The sequence below is a fragment of the Lampetra planeri genome, chromosome 37 (assembly GCF_965212315.1).
Source record: "Lampetra planeri chromosome 37, kcLamPlan1.2.h2, whole genome shotgun sequence".
NCBI lineage: Eukaryota > Metazoa > Chordata > Hyperoartia > Petromyzontiformes > Petromyzontidae > Lampetra > Lampetra planeri.
The window spans coordinates 9,748,302-9,770,264 of NC_136143.1; the positions used below are offsets into that span (position 1 = coordinate 9,748,302).

Here is a 21,963-nt window from a genome sequence, read left to right on the forward strand (position 1 = left end):
GTTCGATTCATCGCGGGGCCGCGGCCACCGCTGACGGCACCGTGAGAGCCGGCTCGCCCTGCCGCAAGCGAGCAGCGGATGAGACCCCCCCCCACCACCCACCCCCCTCTGAACTTCAACAGCAATCTGGCCTCAATGCAAGACGCCTCCGCTAACACTGGTCAACAAAAACAAAATTTCTGGCCTAGACTTTTGCAGCTGTTTTAGACTAATTTTTATGCTATCGGCATACCCCATTTTCATTGATTTTACCCGAAATTAACTCTGTCACTTATGATTGCAAGTTGTTGCGAGTCAGTGACTGCTTTAGTGTTAAAATATGGTGCTGTATTTTTAGGATAGTGTGTTTATAATATCATTTTATGTAGATATCCACATTTATTTAATATTTTTCTTCTACAGTTTTTATTGAAAATGCAATATTTGATATCTCAAAAACCTGACGTGATAGACAAAAAGATGCCAGATTTGGAATCAGCACCCCAAAATTACCATAAAACCGTTGGAATACCTTATGCCAGAAAAAGTGTGTTGACCAGTGTAATCAGTGCCCCCACCCAAAGTGTCTGCACCTCCCCCCCAATCGACTACCGCCAAACATCAACAAACTATTTCGCGCACCAACAAGCGGGAACAAAATCTGGGGGGAGGGGAGGGGGGGTTGGGGGAACAAAAACTAAATCTGAAACAGTTCCGTGGATGACTTTCCATGGCCTTGTGCACCATTGGTGGTCCACAGACCACAGTTTGTAAACCACTGCCCCAGTATATGCACACACACGTGTGTGTGTGTCGTGCGGTGTGAGGCACACGTGGGGAGCGGTGGGGCAGTGGTTAGCGCCACTGTGCTACGGACCTGCGACCAGAATAAAAATTCGCGTTCGTGGCCAACACCGGTGACGATTATGTGAGCCGGTCCTGGGCCTCCCCTAGGTCTACTCAGCCTCAAATGAGTACCTGGTGCGGTGTGTAAACATCGTTCGTTCCGTCTCATTCGTTTCGTCCCACCTCGTTCCTTCCGTTTCATTCGTTTCGTCGCTCCTCGTTCGTTCCGTTTCATTCGTTTCGTCACACCTCGTTCCTTCCGTTTCATTCGTTTCGTCACACCTCGTTCCTTCAGTCTCATTCGTTTTGTCGCTCCTCGTTCGTTCCGTTTCATTCGTTTCGTCACACCTCGTTCCTTCCGTTTCATTCGTTTCGTCACACCTCGTTCCTTCAGTCTCATTCGTTTTGTCGCTCCTCGTTCGTTCCGTTTCATTCGTTTCGTCACACCTCGTTCCTTCCGTTTCATTCGTTTCGTCACACCTCGTTCCTTCAGTCTCATTCGTTTTGTCGCACCTCGTTCCTTCAGTCTCATTCGTTATGGCCTCATTCGTTCCTTCCATCTCATTCGTTTTCCTTACCAGCCCGAAGGCGCTTGCAGCAAAGACAAAGTTCCCCCGTGTAGCCTGAACAGCCTGTTGAGGGCAAGTGCTGTTAGCGAGCTGTACCTATGAAGGCCGCCAACGGCACACGAGGGCGTGGGTGGCCAGCAACGACGCCCGGCCGCCTTTGTCTCCCCCAGTGGCGATGTTTACTACACACCGCGCCAGGTTACTCGTTGACGGCTGAGTCGACCTAGGGGAGGCCCAGGACCGGTTCAGGTCACTGGGTGGTGTTGGTGGCCGTGAGCCCGCGAATCGAACTCGGGTCGCCGGGTTCGTAGCGCAGCTTAGCGCTAAACCGCGACACTGCCGCACGCCACGAGTTGTGTGCACACACAGAGACCACACACACACTCACTCACACACACTCACACACACGGAACAACAACAACAACCGTCATTCGCCACTAAGTCGCGGTGACGTCACCACGGCGCTTGTGCCAGGCTATGTGCACCTTGAGGCCACGTGAAGTGTCGAACGCCCGCTGGCAGGAGGTCACGGGGCAGACCCAGTTTCACACGTATAGGCTGTCGCCACCAATATTATTCATAGTAAAGGTTTTTGGGTTAGATCGCGTCAGCATAAATGTGTCGTACCGCCCTCCACCACCCGACAAAAAAACCTTACTGGCTGTGTCGGAGACAGACCCAGCAGGTGCCATGGGGTCGACACCGACGCACGCGTCGGTGAGCGTAAGAAGAACCGACGTTCGCGTCTAAAATCGTCGCCTTGCACGGCGTCGAGGGAAACCAACATCGCTCGCCGACCAATCGCCGACCGTCGCGAGCGAGCGCGCGGCGTTCCAACATCGATCGCGGGAGCGACCCCGCGTGTGATCGCTCGCTCCCGTCTCTCTCTCTCTCTCTTGATCTTGCCACAGCGCGTGGATTTATAGCGTTTGTTTTATTTGTTCGCTGGTGACTTTGTGTATTTCATATCGGAATCGCCTCCAGCGCTGTTGCTGCTGGCGGCAATAAAAGTTGTTTCAAAACCAAAAAGTCTCACTCTCTCTACCTCGCTCTCTCTCTCACTCTCTCTCTCTGCCAGGGTCGCGTGTGTATTCCTTGAACGGTGGGGGGACCGATCAAGCCCTCTGCGCCAACACAAACGGTGCACTGACTTTAACGTGTTGACCGGTTGACTTTACGTGGGCGAGGCGCGTGACGACGCGGCGCTTGCATTGCACGTGGCGGTGTGGCGCACGTGCCGCAATTGTGACGTCGTTCTGCTCGATGTTGGTGACCCCGTATCGGAAGCGGCTCCACAGCTACTGCTGCTGGCAGCAATAAACGTGGCTTAAAAGTCAAAAGTCAAGTCCCTCTCTCTTTCGCTCGCTCACTTTGGATCTCTCACTCTCGCTCCCCTGTTATCTCTTTCGATCTCTCTATCTCTCACTCTTTCTCTCGTTCTCTCTCGCGCGCGCGCGCGTCTGTTTTCGAGGCCCCCAAACGCTGGCCCATCAGCCAGCGACGACTGCACAACAAAGTGTGTTTATCACGGGAATGATATCGCTTCTTATGGTGTAAGCCATGTTTCCCAACGTGCATCAGATAAAGGGGCCTTCGCGACCTCCTATTCCCAGTTCCCAGAGGCGGCGGTGGGTGGGTGGCTGGGGGGATGGGGGGGCTTGTGAGATGGCGCCAAAAGATTGGGGCTGCCACAGTTATTGTTTTGTGCGTATCGAGGGGGGGAGGCGGGAATTTTTTGGGTTTAAGAAGAGTGATGGACAAATGATGGAAATTCGTGTCTTGGTTTCAAAGCCACGATCGTTTTACTCATCGGGACAATTTGCCGCGTCGTGACGAAACGGCCGACGATTTAGTGACGACGGCGCCTGCTTATGACACGTGGAGCGTCACGCGTGGAGGTTTAACAAAGAATGTGGGACAAACAATGGGAACGTGTGCCAGGAAGCACGGGGCAGGTGGACGCTTGGAATGACATTGAGGGATGGGAAGAGGAACGCGTGGGATGAGTGCTCCGAAACACCGCGATAAGAAGATCCGTGCGTGCAGAGATTTATCTAAACTTTTAGTTTTCACCTGGAGCGGCTCTGTATGTGCATCCTCACAGAAGCAGCAGCGGCGGCTTTTGGTTCAACCATCGAACAAAGGCGGTGGTCACCGCATTGCGCGGCGCTTTCAAATGCGCTTCTGCGGCCGTCTGGAACGCTCTTCCTTCCGATGTTAGGAAGAAGCCACTGGAGGCTATGCACTTTAAAATCACCTAGATTGAGAACGAATTTATTTGGAACTGATTTTTGTGTTTAGTTTGTTGTCCTTCCCCCGCACTTCCGATGAGCACGGTGGGCTTCATTTAATTTTCCCGTGGTAAAAAACCCCCCACCACTCCTGTGTATGATGATGTTATGATGATGTTATGATGATGTTATGATGATGTTATTCCCCGCAAGGCACCACGACAACTCGTTACGAGTTGAGCACATTCCAACTATACTTGGCACTTTGCAGTGCAAATTTTAATTTTCTCTCCAAATTTTTTTTCTAATTGTTTGATTTACGTCCAAGAAGGACATCGGCAAACGACTCAAATGTCCAGCTGACGACGACATCGTTCCTTAAACCTGGTTACAGGGCAATCCAACCTCTATGAAAAGCTTCACCGGGAAAATTAACAGCACCAAGTTGAGACCATTGGAGAGAGAGAGGGAAAAACATGACGTTAACAATGTTACACTTTATTTGCTTTGATATTAGGTTTCCCCCTTTTTTCTGGCAACAAAACAGATGTTAAGATGTTAAAACACCAAACTGAAACCTTTTACAAGGAATCATGTCTGCATTAGCCACAATGATTGTGGTCAGAATGCAAACAAAAAACATACTCTGATAATTTATTTTCTTTGCTTGCTTTTTTTGTTTGCTACTTTGACAACACCACTCGCTACGATGAACTGAGAATCAGATACGTAGAGCGCAACCGCCTCGCAAGCGAAGCAATGTTTATTATTTGTCATTTCACGGCACGAGGTTTCAAAAGCAGCTGTTGCAGAACAAATAAAAAAATAAAATCAACTGCCGCTCCGTTTTGCAAACTCGCCCCCCCTGCAACTTGCGCCAGGGACGTTCGGTTTTACACAATCCCTTGGAAAAACGTCGATCTCATCAGCTCAAGCCCCCCGCCAATCTGATCTCAACCCTTACGGGCACGCCGGGACCTCGGCAAACCTAGTGGGGCTCAATGCCGTCCTATTCATCGTCGCAAATCGACCGTGCTCAATCCGCTGCTGGATGAACGAAGGCATCTCCGAGCCACCGCGGCCGCCGCCGCATCTCACGATCCTGCGATGTAACGATCCGACCGGGCACCTGCGCATCAAGCGATTTCATCGCTCCATCTCCTCGCGAAGTGAAGACCTCTCGGACGCGTTCCATTTATTGGCCGCCACTCCGTTCTCATCCTTGTCGGTCGGCCACTGTCCCTTGTAGGGCGTGAAAAGTCAACGACATTCTCTCCACATTTTCCACGATGCCATTAACCTGCGTGTGCCCTCCGATCCACGCGTTCCCCTTTTGCTCGTCTTTCAACGTCGTTCCGTGCAGGCGTTTCTCCGTGCTTCCTCGCACACTTTTCAGCCTTCGACAAATCCTCGTCCTCTCGTCGCCCTAGCGGTGGCATAAGACCCCAGGTGGCCTCGCTCCCTGCCCAAAGGAACCCCACGCGGATTGCACCTCCCCAGCGCGGCAGCTGAGCCAGCGATAGCGATGCCCAACGTTCTCGTGCCCCGCATTGCTCAGTCCGAACGCCACAAAACGCCGATGATTTCCCAGAACGTGCCGCTATGTTTTTTTTTAATTCTTGGGTCTTTCGGTAAAGTCACGTAGATGGTTACTCTTTGGTTGTTTCGGTAAAGTTGCGTAGGTAGAAAAAAGAATAGGTCACCTGAAGGCGGTCGCTTGTTGTTGCGATCGAAACGTCCTGATCTATTATTGTTTCTACCTACGTGACTTTACCGAAAGAACCAAAGAGTATGGCTTACTGCAGTCACGAAAGCTTCAAATCAAGATTATCACGTAGATGGGTTCAAAGGAAATAACAAAAAATAACAAAAAACGACGACGTTTCGATCGCAACACAAGCGGTCGAAACGTCGTAGCTTTTTGTTATTTTTTGTTATTTTCTTTGAACCTATCTACGTGACTTTACCGAAAGACCCAAGAAAATGATATCCTGCAGTCACGAAAGCTTTAAGTCGCAATTTTGTTTTGTTTTGTTACCGGACTCGGATGATTGGCTGAGTTGGCCTGAAGTTGAACTGAACTCTTTCGATTTAAAGCTTTCGTGACTGCAGGGATTCATCTTCTTGGTTCTTTCGGTAAAATCACGTAGAAGGGAAATAATAATAATTATATTTTATTATTTCCCTTCTACGTGACTGAACTCGTCCTGGTCAGTCCCCTTCACCAAGTATTAGTAAGTAGTCCCCCCCCTCCCCCCGTCGGCCCCAGGCACCACATGGCGTAAAAAAGGCCCTCATCCAGCAGTGGATTGACAAAGGGGCTGTCAGAAGGGGCTGTTATTCTGAGGGGCGATGTTCTTTCTGGGCCGCCCCTTCATACCGATGAGCTTTTGTCTGAAAAATTATATGCATTGCGTATATATAAACACCGTAGTACGTGGCTTGAGCGTTAATTCTACCGATCGTGTTGATGTTTCGCTTCAAAAAGATCTCTCCGGCTTGATGGCGCGCACACACACACACACGAAACCATTCCATTCGACTTTTGCCATTTGAGGAACTTAAATAAACTGAGGTTGGGAGCCAGGCCAGTTTGATATATAGAAGTCTGCAACCACAGGCAGGGAAGACCAGGAGGACTTTCAACATTTGCAAAGTGTATATCTCCCCCCCCCACCCCCATGGGGGTAAAACTGCGAATCCCACTTCTCCAAAGTTTAGTTTTTTGCTGAACGGGCTCGTCTTCATCGCTGGGGGATTGAAGCCGTCAAAAAAAATAACAACCAACATCTCGCACCCAACCTTAACGCAGAAGTCCCCAATGGATAGACCCGACTTTTCCATGGGAATGTGGACTTTCCACCACTAGCTCAGCAAACTTTCAAAAAGCGAGATCAGGCTCGTAATTAATTATTAATCGTCATCACCGCCACCATCGTCTCGAGTCGATGAATTGTCACAAATCTGGGTCATAATTCAATTCAACAATCAACATAATATTCTTTGTATAGTTTTTACCGTCTCCATTGTATTTATTTGTCGATTATTTTATCCGCTCAATTTTGTTTTCATTTATTTTTGCATAGATTGAAGAAAATACATCGAAATTTTACACGTATGACCTGATGTATGTAGTGAGCCATAACAAACAATATCCATAGATGCATCGTTACATGTTCCAGGTACAGTTGGTGCATGCGTCACGTGTCACTCGCAGGCGGTGCATGCGTCACGTGTCACGTGCAGGCGGTGCGTGCGTCACGTGCCACGTGCAGGCGGTGCGTGCGTCACGTGTCACGTGCAGGCGGTGCGTGCGTCACGTGTCACGTGCAGGCGGTGCATGCGTCACGTGCCACGTGCAGGCGGTGCGTGCGTCACGTGTCACGTGCAGGCGGTGCGTGCGTCACGTGCCACGTGCAGGCGGTGCGTGCGTCACGTGCCACGTGCAGGCGGTGCGTGCGTCACGTGTCACGTGCAGGCGGTGCGTGCATCACGTGTCACGTGCAGGCGGTGCGTGCGTCACGCGTCACGTGCAGGCGGTGCATGCGTCACGTGTCACGTGCGGGTGGTGCTTGCGTCACGTGTCACGTGCAGGCGGTGCGTGCGTCACGTGTCACGCGCAGGTGGTGCATGCGTCACGTGTCACGTCCAGGCGGTACAGTCGACGTAAAACCGGGGTACGACTGTACAATTAGCCCCCCTACTCAATGTATAACACCTCCGGCTCTCCGTGACTCTTAATCCAGGCCCCCAACTAGCACCAATCACATTCCGCACCTCCCATTGGCGCGGTTGGTTACGTACGGTACGAAAGAAGTTCAACATACATACAGTACCTCCGAATTGCACGGGTTGTTACGTACGGTGCGAAAGAGGTGCAACGTGCGTTCCCCTGTTTTACGCTCACGAAAAGAGCATGCTATCGGTTGCTCCGTTTGCACTCAATCTCACTCAGTCTCACTCGGGTCGAATATCTTCATCTCAAACGTTTTGTTGAAAAGGTTTTGATGTTTTCTTTAAAATGTAATTTTAATAGTGCTACTATCCCAGCTAACACTGGTCCCATTCCTCCATTAACTAAACGCGCGCCGACCGGCACGGTGAAGTATGGTTAATTAAACTCCCGTAGCAAAAATGGTATCGGATATTGGATATCCTTTCATATTTTCCAGAATCTGATGGTTGGTGTGCATGTGGTCAACGTTCGAGAAACCTTTTCCTAACCCTGCTCGGTCATGTGGTTTACGTGGCATCCAAGTTTTCCATGAATATGTTCCTCGGTGGTCTCTGTGTGAAATGATTTACGCGCGTGCGATGAGGCTAACTAGCCTGGGATTCTTCCACGGCAGTGTCGTCACGCTTTTTGAAGACGAGTATGATCGAGGCCTCATTCCACAATTGTCCATCAATCGATGAAACGTTTGCATAAAAATGCACTACGTTCTTAATTTGGAGCTTGCGTGGCTGCAGGAATTACCCTTTGGTTCTTTCGGTAAAGTCACGTATAAAGATAAAATAATAAATTAAATACTAGCATACGACGTTTCGATTGCAACACAAGCAATCATCATCAGGTATAAATGAAATAGCAACAAAATCTAACCAGAAAACTATAGACAGACATATAAGCAGACAGATATCTGTCTGCTTATATGTCTATCTATAGTTTAAGCAAACAGATATCTGTCTGCTTATATGTCTGTCTATAGTTTTCTGGTTAGATTTTTGTTGCTATTTCATTTATACCTGATGATGATTGCTTGTGTTGCAATCGAAACGTCGTATGCAATTATTTAATTTATTGTTTTATCTTTATACGTGACTTTACCGAAAGAACCAAAGACTTATGCACTACATTGCTATGCAAACGTTTAGCAGAAACTCTCTGTTATTTTCGTTCCGACAACTGGTCCCGTCTTCTTTGATTATGTCCACGTCGTGTCGCATCTAGTCCAGGGGTTTCCCCACTTTTATCAAACTGTGGACGGGCAGAGTTTCCTCCCCTTCATCTGAGCAACGGTTTGATTCCTGTGACGTAACATTTTATTAAACGCTCTAGCAAACTGCATACTACCAATTAATGACACAAATAATGATGAATCACATGAATACTAACATTATTGACACTTACTGCTTGAGAACATCAACAATAACATCGACACACTGAACTCTCGTCTGTGTGACTGTGTGTTTGTGTTGCTGTCAGTATAGAGCTGCCACTCCTTCGCTCGCCTCGACCACCGGCCATCAAACCCTTGTAGTGACGCGTCCTGCCCAGGCCCGCGTGGGTTTCTTGTCGACGTTTCAAGTTCTCGCCGCGATGAACGTTCAAGACCAAAAAAAAATAATCGGAAAAGCGCGCAAAGCGTGGAAAGGAGCGCGCTCTTGAAATAACCCCGAGAAACAAGAAGCAGAGCACGTGGTACCAGAGTCCAAACACAAGTTGGAGACGTGCAACACACACGAAGTTGAAGAAGAAAAAGCGTCAATTACAAGAGACTCGCCACTCGATGTGTCGTGCGTCGCGAACACGGTTAATCGATATCAATTGATGATGAATGAACGGATCGATGCGTCGTGACCGCGCCCGTTGTAGCCGATTGGTGAAACCGTTCGACTCGCCAGTGGCAACACAGAGATGCCCACGTGGGTAACCAGGATTTTAAAAAAAGCACACACACACTGGCGTGGTGATCGTAGAGATGTTCGACCGAAAGTTGGCAGCTGGGACAGAAATAAAATGTGGCCGAAAGCACGAAAGGGCAGATTAATGCGCGGGCATCGTCGCGCTGAATCGTACGGCTCTTGCGATGTGTAGAACACCGAAAATGTTTGACGATCAATCTTCTCTGCAATAAGTAACAGCATTTAGTCGATACAAAGATGATCCCTTTAGTCTGACAAAGCGTGAGTGCTGTGAGCAGACATCTATTAAAGGACGCATTGCACGCAAATTGTGTTTTAATAGTGCAGCTGTTAGCGCTACGCTGCGCTACGAACCCGGCCACCCGAGTTTGATTGTTCAGACGCTGTCTTTCCGACAGACCTGTTCTTCACCTGAGGACGGCTGCTTGCGTTGTGGCCGAAACGTCGTGAGGATTGTATTTTATTATGTTTTATTTTTATCATTGTATTATTTCCCTTCTACGTAACTTTACCGAAAGAACCAAGATTATGAAATACACTTTAAGGTTAAAGTTTTTTGTTTACATTCCATCTTCTTTCATGGCATATGTGCAAACAAAAACCATCTTAATTGACACAAACACGCGAATCACGCGCCTTCAGGAATGTGGTGGCCCCGTGTGGGATGGAAAGTGGCCCCTGTCCCGTCGCTTGGAAAAACCCTGGCGGGTTGTGGCGAGAACGGGGGGGGGGGGCAACGCTCCTCGGAGGAGATGAGGCTAGGACCCCCCCCCCACCGGGGTGTGGGTTACACATCCTGGCTTCAGGTGGCCCAGCGGTCCCCCCAGGAAACACGATGTGCTCAGATAAGCCACCAACCCCACGGTGGTGAGATGGTGGGAAGGAGGGGGCGTGGGGGGCTTTCGTGTTGTTGCATCCCACCCCCCAAACCCACCTACCCACCGCAACCCACCCACCCCACCTACCTCACCCACCCCAACCCATCCACCAACCCATCCACCCACCCATCCACCCACCCCAACCCACCTCCCACCCCAACCCACCCACTTCACCCACGCCTACCACCACGACCTTTCTATCCGCATTAAAGAGAATCCGCTAAATGGATTATTTACGACGTGATAATTGTGAACTCATTTGCAATGAGCATTTATGTAAGGTGCCCTTTTTTAACAAATATATAATTTCGATTTAAAGCTTTCGTGACTGCAGGGATTCATCTTCTTGGTTCTTTCGGTAAAGTCACGTAGAATGGAAATAATAAAATAATAATGAAGAACAGGTCTGTCGAGAAGACAGAGTCTGAATTTCAGACTCTGTCTTCTCGACAGACCTGTTCTTCACCTGAGGACGGCTGCTTGCGTTGTGGCCGAAACGTCGTGAGAATAATTTTATTATGTTTTATTTTTATCATTTTATTATTTCCATTCTACGTGACTTTACCTAAAGAACCAAGAAGATGAAATATATAATTATAAACAAATATAATTTTATATATAAAATAATATATATATAATTATATATATATATAATTATATATATAATTATATATATATATATACCCCTACGAGATTGTACTCCTGAAACAAACGTTGCCAGTGGTCGGACCCCCACGTGTGATCAGTAATCAAGCCAAGCGGGTAAACACGTGCCACCAATTACGCACCAGGCCAGTGATTTGAACCCACACACTGTGGCCACCCAAGCAACAACAACGACAATAACAGCGATAGCAGTTCTAAACTAATCATAATTATAAAATCCTGCAGACGATTGATTGAAATTCAGACTTTCGCTTGGGATTCTCATTTGTCCGTGCGTCGTTGTCGTCTTGGAACTTGATGCATCCGCTCTCGACTCGCGTCTCGGGATGAAGGCGGTTGTAGCGACTCGTCTCAAGAGTGAAATGTCGAGATTGACATCTCGACAAAAGAGCAGAAACAACGTCGCTGCTCCCTTGCTACAGTTTGACCAGAAAATACAGAGAACGAAAACAAACATTTTGCGGACATCCCGAGCAGCGAGGTGGCAACTCGTGTCATTAGGTGGTCTGAAGCCACCGGGAGAAAATCCGCATTTCACACGGCGGGGTAATCGGATTTCCCCAGGATTGGTCACTCTTGTTGATGTTGGAGACGACTTTCACCTTCGCGATGATCGGGCGAGTCGACCCCTGCGACCTGTGGGTTAACATGAGAGTGGCTTGAGGCTTGACCTCAACCAAACATTAACAATTTTTCGAAGCTTCTGTTGCTGTAGCTCTTAAAAAAAAAATCAAAATCGTGCATTTTGTGTCGCGCCATGAGACGAAGCATCCATTGGGATCTATCGCACGGCAGGGCGACCCCCACCTAGGCAACAGCCCACGGAAGCGGACATAACAGAGCTACATCTGAGATCCATTCAATTGACATTTGATGCATACAATAGGGGAGTGCGCTCAACTCATCCTCGCAGCAGCGGCAGCAGCGGCTTTTGGAAAGCCATCGAACGAGGGCGGTGACCACCGCGTTTCTGCGGCCGTCTGGAACGCGCTCTTCCTTCCAATATTAGGAAGCTATTGGGAGCTATGGCACTTTCAAATCTACATTGAAAACTTCTTTATTTTAGAACTGATTTTCATCGTTTAGTTTGTTGTCCCCATCCGCACCTCCGGGACCTCTGACCTCTGAGCCACAGGGGCACCTGCGAGGTGCAGCAACTTTGAGCGGTCGACTCCGGTAGCCGGCGTCACTGCGAAAGGTCGACCGAGACCACTGCCCTGGCTCGCTCTCCCAGCAGCCTGCTGCCCGGACAACGCGGTGTGCTGTGGTGCACACACACGTGGTGTACACACACACACGTGGTGTACACACACACACGTGGTGTACACACACCCACGTGGTGTACACACACCCACGTGGTGTACACACACACACACGTGGTGTACACACACAAACACGCACGCACGGTGTACACCACCGTGTGTACACCACGTGTGCGTGTGTGTACACCACGTGTGTATGGGTACACCGTATGTACACCACGTGTGTGTGTGCGCGCGCGCACCACGGCTCCCCGTCTTTATCTGCCATCGGCTCCCCCCCGCCTCCCCCCACCTTTTATCTGCGGGCCACATCGCGATCTCGCGCCGCTGCATCTGCGCCCCGCACCTTTTGTCGCCGATCGCCTATCGCCGACCTGCACAGATAGCGCCTGCAGCCACACGGGGGTGGTGGCGGTGGTGGTGGCGGTGGGAATGCCACGTGCCGACCCCAGAGACCTCGCTGGCTCTGAGAGCGCGCACGAGGCTTGCGTGAATGGGCGCGAAAGTCCAAATCCAAATGATCAAACTTTACCCTCCATATTCTAGATTTGAAGCTTTCGTGACTGCAAGGATTCATATTCTTAATAAAATTAATAAAAGTAAAATAAAAATAAATATTTTATTTTATTTTTTATTTTACTTTTATAATTTTTTATTTTTTGCCTACGTGACTTTACCGAAAAAAACTAAGAATATTTACCCTCCATATCTTGATTTGAAGCTTTCGTGACTGCAGGCAATCCATACTCTTTGGTTCTTTCGGTAAAATCACGTGGGTAGAAAATTAATAGATCACGACGTTTCGATCGCAACACAAGCGACCGTCTGTAGGTGAGAGGACTCTCATCAAAACGTCGTTTACCCTCCATAGCACAACGCATGCATGGAATGCAACGCAAAGGGCTTTGCGGGACGAAATAAAAGCGTCGTTAAACCCGCCATCACCCGACACAGCCAATTGGTAAGGTTTGTCACGTAAACAAAACGTGCCAATTCGTTTCTAGGACAGCACTACACCGGTACGTTGGAGAGCAAATCCACAACATTTACAATCTGAGTACTCAGATGCACAATCTGAGTATTCAGCAGATGTACTCAGATTGTAAATGTTGTGGAACCCCGACTGCTTCGTCTCATCCGCACTGCGTTCAACACAAAAACACACTCACCTACTCACTCACCTACTCACTCACCTCCTCACTCACCTACTCACTCACCTACTCACTCACCTACTCACCCACCTACACACTCACCCACTCACCCACCTACACACTCACCCACTCACTCACCTACTCACTCACCTACTCACTCACCTACTCACCCACCTACACACTCACCCACTCACCCACCTACACACTCACCCACTCACTCACCTACTCACTCACCTACTCACTCACCTATTCACTCACCTACTCACTCACCTACTCACTCACCCACTCATTCAATCACCACACGGCACCTCATAAGAAAAAAAATTCTGCTTTCCCTCGCACTGCTCGACTTTGGAATTCCCTCCCATCACCTCTGTGCCCAAGTTATTTCCATCATTTTCTCGTCAATTAAACGTCGTCACTGTTATCAATTACTTATTGAATAGGCGCCACGGTGGGCTAGGAGATGTTATCTCCCTCACCTGGTGTGCAGGAGGTCACGAGTTAAATCCCGATCCCGACCCTGTCGCCTGCTGCTGTATATTTGGAGTTTGCGTGTCTCTCTCCCCGTGGTTACGTGGATTTTTTTCTCCGGGTCCTCTGGATTTTTCCTCCACGTTTAGAAATATGCGTTTAGATTATTTGGCTGCGATGAATTCCCACATGATGGTAAGTGACTTCGTTGTGGCCAGGTCGCTTCTGTAAAAAAGCTTTCGAGTAAAGCTCAGGTGGGCCTTACCTGATTTAAACATTTATGGGTTTGGGAGAGTGCCACCCTGCACCTAATTGGTCACGTGTCCGGCAGAGAACCAATTACACGCCATTTGGCTGCGATACATTTCCACATCATACGCCACTTAGTTGAGATATCATTTGTGGCCAGGTCGCTTCTGAAAAAAAAAATCTATAGAGCTCAGATGGCCCTTCTTGGTAAAATGTTTTTTTTTATTTCGTTATTTAACAGTTTACCATTACGCACGGACGGACGGGGCTAATGCATAAATGCTTTTCAAAATTAGTTGGAAAGCGTCGAAACGTCCCACGGCTGAGAGGAAAATTAACATCTCGGCATCTCAGCACGCCGTAGCCTTGGGAAATTCCTGTGCGCGAAAAGTGTGAGCTCCTTTAAATACCCTGAGATGGCAGAACTGGTGGTTCAGTTCAGTTTATTTTGAATTACCCCGTGAGCCAAGAAGCTCTTAAATCTGGTTTCATCAACCAAAAACAACAACACCACCGCTTACTCCGACATACGCAACAAGTCACAGTAAAATTAATCAATAACGAACAATAACAGATAAGCGAAATCAAACATATAGCTAGCAAATCATGATCGCAATATCAAAATGATCTTTTTTGAAAGAAAATTTTAATTCAATATTTAATTATCATGAAATGCAACGTTGCGTTTGTAACGCTGATGTGGGTCGCGTTAAAAGCGTTAATATTGTTAACATCGCTAACGTTGCCATGCGCCGCCCCAACAAAGGGAACTAAAACACGCGTCGCAAACTGTGGGCTTCTGCTTTACACCAAGCTAAACGTGGATGCACCCACATCTGTTGGCGTCTCAGCGGATGTGGCAAGGAGCTAAATAATAATAGACAACGGCGCAAAACCATCAATGTGGCTTTGCGGTGTCTCGGGCCGAGGGGGTGGGAGGGAACGGCCTTCCTTGCCGAGGGCCGCGCACGAAACACTTTCAAACACCTCGGGCAGTTAGGCCTCACTCTCGGCGCGCAGAAAGCGCGAAGAAGGGGATGCACTTCGGGCCAAGCAGTGAGATGAACGCACCGCTGTTGCCGGGTCAAACATATTGCCCACTGGTGCCTGATTAGCACAACCAATGTGGTTTCAGTGACGGACAACTTTGGGTTAGAATGACATTTCGATGTGGTGCTAGGCCCGATGTGGTGGTTATGGGACGTGTCACGTGATGTCGTGGGCCGCATCGACCGTGCGTGTCAAAGGTTAACCCAGCCTCGCTTTTAGGCGACAAAGGGCGAACAGCACAAAGATAATCTACGGGACCTTTTGCCAGCATCAGTTTCAAAGGCAATGCATATATTATCAGGGTATGTTTGTTTGCATGTTTTTCCACAAGTATGTGTGGTTAATGCGGAACTGATGCCTTGCAATAGTTATCTATTTGGTATTTGAACATCTTCATACCTCCTGTTTTATTGCCAAAAAGGGGTAAATTCTATCTTTGTTTTTCCATCATTTTGATACTGGAAAAAAGGTCCCATAGTTATTGGTGGACATTTCATTTATTGAACATGATCAAGAAGGAATTAACTCTTAAGTCGACCGAACAATATCTCTTACACAAGGGTTCTGCGGCAGTAATGATGAGCTATGGATGACCCGTGACCTTTGACCTAGGTTAAAAAATCGTGAATAAAAATGTTCACCATGCTAGTATCATGTTTTTTTTATGTCTAAACTCTCTTCCCCAATATTTTTTTTCGATTTAAAGCTTTCGTGACTGCAGGGATTCATCTTCTTGGTTCTTTCGGTAAAGTCACGTAGAAGGGAAGTAATAAAATAATAAAAATAAAACATGATTAAATAATTCTCACGACGTTTCGGCCACAACGCAAGCAGCCGTCCTCAGGTGAAGACCAGGTCTGTGACGCACGCCTGCTCTAGAGGCTGCTACGGCTTCGTCTCCACCAAAGCTCGTTGTGAGATCGCGAAAGACTGAGATCGCCACACGCATGCACGTGCCGGGGAGATTGTTTGTACCTTGAGATACAAGTGTCATACTGGTAGGAACCTCCTGGTTCCACCAGCCCACAGGGGATTATTGTGTCCGTCCGTCGTGCATCCAAAAATGGGAGGGGTGGGGCTGGGTGGAGAGGGGAGGGTGGAGAGGGTCTGGGTGGGGAGGGGTGGGAGGGGTGGGGCTGGGTGGGGAGGAGCTGGTCACCTCGTGGTGCCCTTATAAAACTCAACGTTTAACCTACTCACGCCGGCTTGTGCCCGCCCTCACAGTCGGGCATATTTGCGGAATACACCACGCCGCCGTTGACCCTGGCCATTGACCGAGCAATCCAACGTTCCTACCAGCTCCCTCCGCAGGAGGAATGTGTTGATACGTGTGGCATTGTCTTTGTACGGTTCGCCTTTTGGCGTTCTCTGGTCTGACACCGGTGAGACGAGGCCATTCATCGAAGGCTGTCTCTGGTGTAGGCCAATCAGTGTCGAAGACAATGCCCGTATATTATCATCAGAGCACGTGTGTTTGCATGTTCACCGCAAGTACGCGTGGTTACATGCAGACTTGATTCCTTCCAAAAGATTTCTATTTTGTGTTGGAACAACTTACAACGCCTATTTTCCTACTCTTATTTTTCATACGTTACATGTGATTGCCGCGTAGGGAAATGCTGCCCCTGCCATCTCATTCCACAAACACGTGGTGGAAGGGGGGGGGGTGTGTCGATTCTTTGAGTCGATTATTCGAATCAATTTGCGTCCCAAAAATTGCGACGAAATCATGAGTCAGACAGGAGGAGGAGGAAGGGGGTGGTGGTGAATCATATTCCTCGCCGACCAGACGGGAGACTGTTCTTGGACGTGACGCATTTGAGCGGAAATGTTCACTCGCCTTCGTTTTCTTTCCACCTTGGAGAAATAGCAGCAGCGTGAGAGCGTGTTCCGTCTTTCGTATGCAGGTGCTTCGTGGGTTCGATCCCGAGCCTGACAATGCCTGTTGCATATTTGAAGTTTGCGTCTCTCTCTCTCTCTCATCGTCATCACGGTGGTGATAAGTTAGCTATCTCACTGGTATGCAGGAGGTCGTGGGTTCGATCCCGAGCCTGACAATGCCTGTTGCATATTTGAAGTTTGCGTCTCTCTCTCTCTCTCATCGTCATCACGGTGGTGATAAGTTAACTATCTCACTGGTATGCAGGTGCTTCGTGGGTTCGATCCCGAGCCTGACAATGCCTGTTGCATATTTGAAGTTTGCGTCTCTCTCTCTCTCTCATCGTCATCACGGTGGTGATAAGTTAACTATCTCACTGGTATGCAGGAGGTCGTGGGTTCGATCCCGAGCCTGACAATGCCTGTTGCATATTTGAAGTTTGCGTCTCTCTCTCTCTCTCATCGTCATCACGGTGGTGATAAGTTAACTATCTCACTGGTATGCAGGTGCTTCGTGGGTTCGATCCCGAGCCTGACAATGCCTGTTGCATATTTGAAGTTTGCGTCTCTCTCTCTCTCTCATCGTCATCACGGTGGTGATAAGTTAACTATCTCACTGGTATGCAGGAGGTCGTGGGTTCGATCCCGAGCCTGACAATGCCTGTTGTATATTTGGAGTTTGCGTGTCTCTCTCTCTCATCGTCATCACGGTGGCTAGGAGATGTTAACTACCTCACCTGGTATGCAGGAGGTCGTGGGTTCGATCCCGAGCCTGACAATGCCTGTTGTATATTTTGAGTTTGCGTGTCTCTCTCTCATCATGACGACATCCGACGACGCATTCTGGATGAATGGCACTCTACAACGGACGCTTGTGAGTATATAAACCCTTCTTTCGTACGAATTAATAGCAGAAAATGAAACATGCAATTGTAGATGTTACTATCCACTCAATTGTCTTTTGAGAAGCAGAGTGGATTTGTTTAACACGCGACCAATATAATCCATAACAGAGGTGTTTTTTTGCGTTAGATCGTGTAAAGAGATAAATGCGTCGTTCAACCCGCCACCACCCGACACAGCCAATTAGTAAGGTTTGTCACGTAAACACCACGTGGCCAATTCGTCACTAGTCGAGCACTGCGCCGGTGTGTTGGAGAGCCGAGCCGTTCCTCCTTGAAGGGAGTGAACACAGCAGCAGCGGCGGCGGCGGAGTGTTTGCGATGCGCTCGATGGTTTTGGATTCGTGACCGCACCACTCGCAGGCCGCCGAATCTTTGACGTTTGTGGCATCATCGGGTGGCCGCTGCGGCCACGTGGCCCCGTCCCGATTGGGTTGATGGTCGACACATTGGCGGCGTAGAAGGTTGACGGTAGGGTCCTGTACGAGACTTCGATTTTTTGACGAACGACCGCAGTCCAGACTTGGTGATGTGTTGTCTCGTCACCGAGTGTGGGTGGATGGATCTTCGACTGCTTCATGCTTGTCCCGAGCTGTGAGTGATTTCTTTTATTTCAGCATCTCTTTGCTGCGGCTGGGCGGAGCGACGTGGGCACGGTGGGTTGGTGCGCTGCGCTACGGACCAAAAGCCGCCTGAGTTTGAGGTCTCGGTCATGGACACCATGTTGTGGCAAAAGTGATATCTTGACCATCTCTCGCCACCCCTTTCGCCAATCCACGCTGACCACCGGTGTGTTGAAGTATGGTGAAACAGCCAAACAGCCCTCATGTCCGAAAGGTGTGGGGAGACATACACTCATTCATTCATTAATAATAATAATTTACACTCATAAAGCGCCTTAACACCAAACAAATATCGAGGCGCCATGAATGAAGAGGGAGCGATAACTAAAAGAATGATGCACGTGGCAAAATAGAGGAATGAACCTTTAATTGGATTTTTTCTTTTAAAGAAAGGTTTTTAGAGGATTGAATTCGCTCCTGAATATAAAGTGGAGCTTTAACTGCGAGCAACATGATCTTAAATTCCACTCGGAGGAAGGGACGCACGCACGTACGTATGAATGTGCGTTCAACTTCTTTCCACCATACGTAGCCAACCGTGCCAATCGGAGGTGTGGCGCGTGTCTGTGAATCATTGCCTGTGCCTCGAGTGGTGAATTGTTACGCAACTTGGCACAAACCGGGACCCTTAAGGTCGGAGGAAGACCTATAGATGGCTGCCCCAACAGGGGGACGATCCTGAGAAATGCAGCAGTGGATTGATTAGAGGCTGAACATGCTAATCGAGAGGTACGGGGAAGGGCAACACACCAAACGCAAAAGAGCAGTTCTACAGAAATGCGTTTTCATTGGAGATGATTTCGAAGTGCATAAATTATGAGCAGGTATCAGCTCTCATTGCTGTCATTTGGAGGTCCCCTGGACGAAAACAACTGCTGCTAGACATCCATGACATCACGTTGTGCGGACGATATATACAATATGTGAATATTAATACTAATATTGTTGATGATGCAGCCGAAAGCATGGCCTGCCGCTCTATCATCTCTGTCCGTACGGCTTGGGGGTGGAGGGGGGGGCGGCGAGTGGGTGGGTGGGTGGGATGCCGGGCGAGACTTTTTGTGAGCATTCGAACGGCAAAGTCGCAACGGCCGCAACGACAAAAGAAAATTTCTCAGAAGTTCTTGAGAGACATTTTCCTCTCCGCCACACCCCCAAATCCTTGGTTACTGGCGGGCTTAGGTGTGGAAGGTGGCGGTGACGATGGTGGTGGCAGTGGTGGTGGCGGTGGTGGTGGCGGTGGTGGTGGCAGTGGCGGTGGTGATGGCTGTGGTGGCGGTGTTGATGGTAGCGGTGGTGGTGGTGGCGGTGTTGGTGGTGGTGGCGGTGTTGGTGGTGGTGGCGGTGTTGGTGGTGGTGGCGGTGGTGGTGGTGATGGTGGTGGTGATGTTGGTGATGGTGGTGGCGGTGGCGGTGGTGGTGGTGGCGGTGGTGCTGGGGGTGGTGGTTAGAGCGCAGATGGGGACGGTGGTGGGTGTGGTGGCACGGGGGAGTCGTATCACGGAGGGAGAGGCCAACGCTCTTCCCTCACCCCACCCCCGGTCTCCACGTGTGGCTGCCGCCCGATAGTGGGGGGCGTTCGTTAGACCACATAGTGGCCCGCTCGCGGTGGCGTTGTTGGTTGAGAGCGGTGGGGGTGGGGGGCTAATAAGGGACGCTTCTCGCGACCCGTGGCGGCGTCAAACGTTAGCGATTTACGTCCCCTACCCAAGCAGCCCAATGGAGCAGGGAGGGGGGGGGATTCGTGAAAAAAAAAATAGGTTTGCGTAAAATCTATCAGCTCAAATTCAAACAAACAAAAGCAAGCATCTCCGATTGGCTCGGAAGAGGTTTCAACAACACACGCACGTTGACCCGAGCCGGCGAATCGCCCTAATCTCTCGTCTGAATCGGCTTTCTCTCATTTCTACTCCATCTCTACGGCGTGTCGAAATTCCTCTTCTCTCAACAATCTCTTCTGCTACATCTCTCTTCATGTCATCACGCTCGGGTTTTATAGATTGAAAGTTGGGGGGGGGGTTGCCAGAATTAATATCTGGTCAGGGCCCCCCCCCCCTTCCATCCCAACGGCCACGCACATCGCTGCCCGACGAACCCCCTGAGCCAGCTGATAACGCCCCACTTAAGAACGCTCACTGCTCATCGCTAAAGTTGCTTTGGCGAATATAAATATAAAAAAACACGTAAATATATAAAACTTTAGAGAAATGCAATTGCCGCGCACATCCAAGTGAAGCAAATGAAATCTATAAATAAGACAGGTTTTGTTTTGGCAGTGACGCGTTCGTGGAAATGTTTTTTTGCCTAGATTATCAACGCTGTGGGTGTTGTTGTGGATTGCGGCCTCTGGCAATTAAAGTGGTTTAGGGTGGCGAAGGGGTTTTGAGACGCGGAATAATAACCGACCGTGTCGGAGCTCGGACGTACGTCGGCCAATTTCCAAGAATCCCGTGTCGTATTGCTCAACTTGGTAGCTGCGTTTCTTTTCGTCGCAGTCGACAAAAAAAAATCGTAATTTGCCTCCTTGATTCCTCTCTTTTACCGCTCAAAACAACACACAGCCCCAGTTACAAAATAAGTGAAATTTTAATGCCGTGTGGCTTTCACTGTGGGGTGCGTGTGGTTTTTAAATCCTTTATATTAAGTTCACTTGCTTGCTTGCTTGCGCGCTTACGACCGTGCAAATCTTTCGGTCGTTTTTTAACCCACTTCCCCTGATCCAATCGAGCTGACATTTTGCACACAGACTCGTTGTGCGTGACAATTTATTTTCGTGAAAACATTTTTCCATAACTTTACACTTTTTAGGAATTTTTTAAAAATATTTAATTACCAATTGCTTAATGGTGGCAGGCAATCATCTGACCCATAGGTGGCAGCCATCTCAAGCCAGAGGACGAGAGGACTCTAGCCGCCACGCATATAAAGGATTTATAGTGAAAAACTTAGTTTTTACGGATTAATTTTTTTTGTGACCACGTAATTAAAATGCCACTGAATAAATATGTAATCTTGACCATTTATACGTTAGATCATTTTCCAATAACTTTCAATTGGGGTCCAATTTATGAATCTCACACGTATTAAAATTCCTTTATCTAGACTGCCCCCCCCACCTCTCATCATAGGAATGTGGAATTCCCAACACCGACTCAGGGCCACCTGTAGGGACGAGTGCTGCCCCATTCCTTGCTTGAGCAGCAAGACACTTTATTTTCTCAGATATATTTCATTAATTGCACAAACTTCAAAGTACCATGACCCACCTCTTGACCCCGGATGGGGTGTTAACCTGTGTGCCCACACCACCAGAGATTAACTTCATCCCTGTGACATGACAGGGCCGGGGAAGATGTCTAGTAAACAAGCCGGTGGGCAACACAACACACACACAAAAAAACACTCTGGTCGCCAAAGAGTTAAAAACGGAGCATGAATTTCTCCAGCATTGTGGTCATCCGTTATCTCGCTGGGTCAGGGGGGAGGGGAGAAAGGGGGGTGGTGGTGGGGGGGGGTCAGGGAGACTGACTGCAAGCACAGCGCTTATCAGCGGTCGTGC

The 21,963-nt window shown here is 48.9% G+C and overlaps 1 long non-coding RNA gene across 1 annotated transcript; it reads right to left on the reverse strand.

Moving 5' to 3' along the window:
- Positions 1–18,754: 18,754 nt before the first annotated feature.
- On the reverse strand, positions 18,755–21,886 carry LOC144731063 (uncharacterized). The gene is made up of 2 exons (XR_013587894.1): positions 21,671–21,886; positions 18,755–19,082 (listed from the first exon to the last, which is right to left on the reverse strand). It is a non-coding gene; the product is annotated as an uncharacterized LOC144731063 (long non-coding RNA).
- Positions 21,887–21,963: the final 77 nt, after the last annotated feature.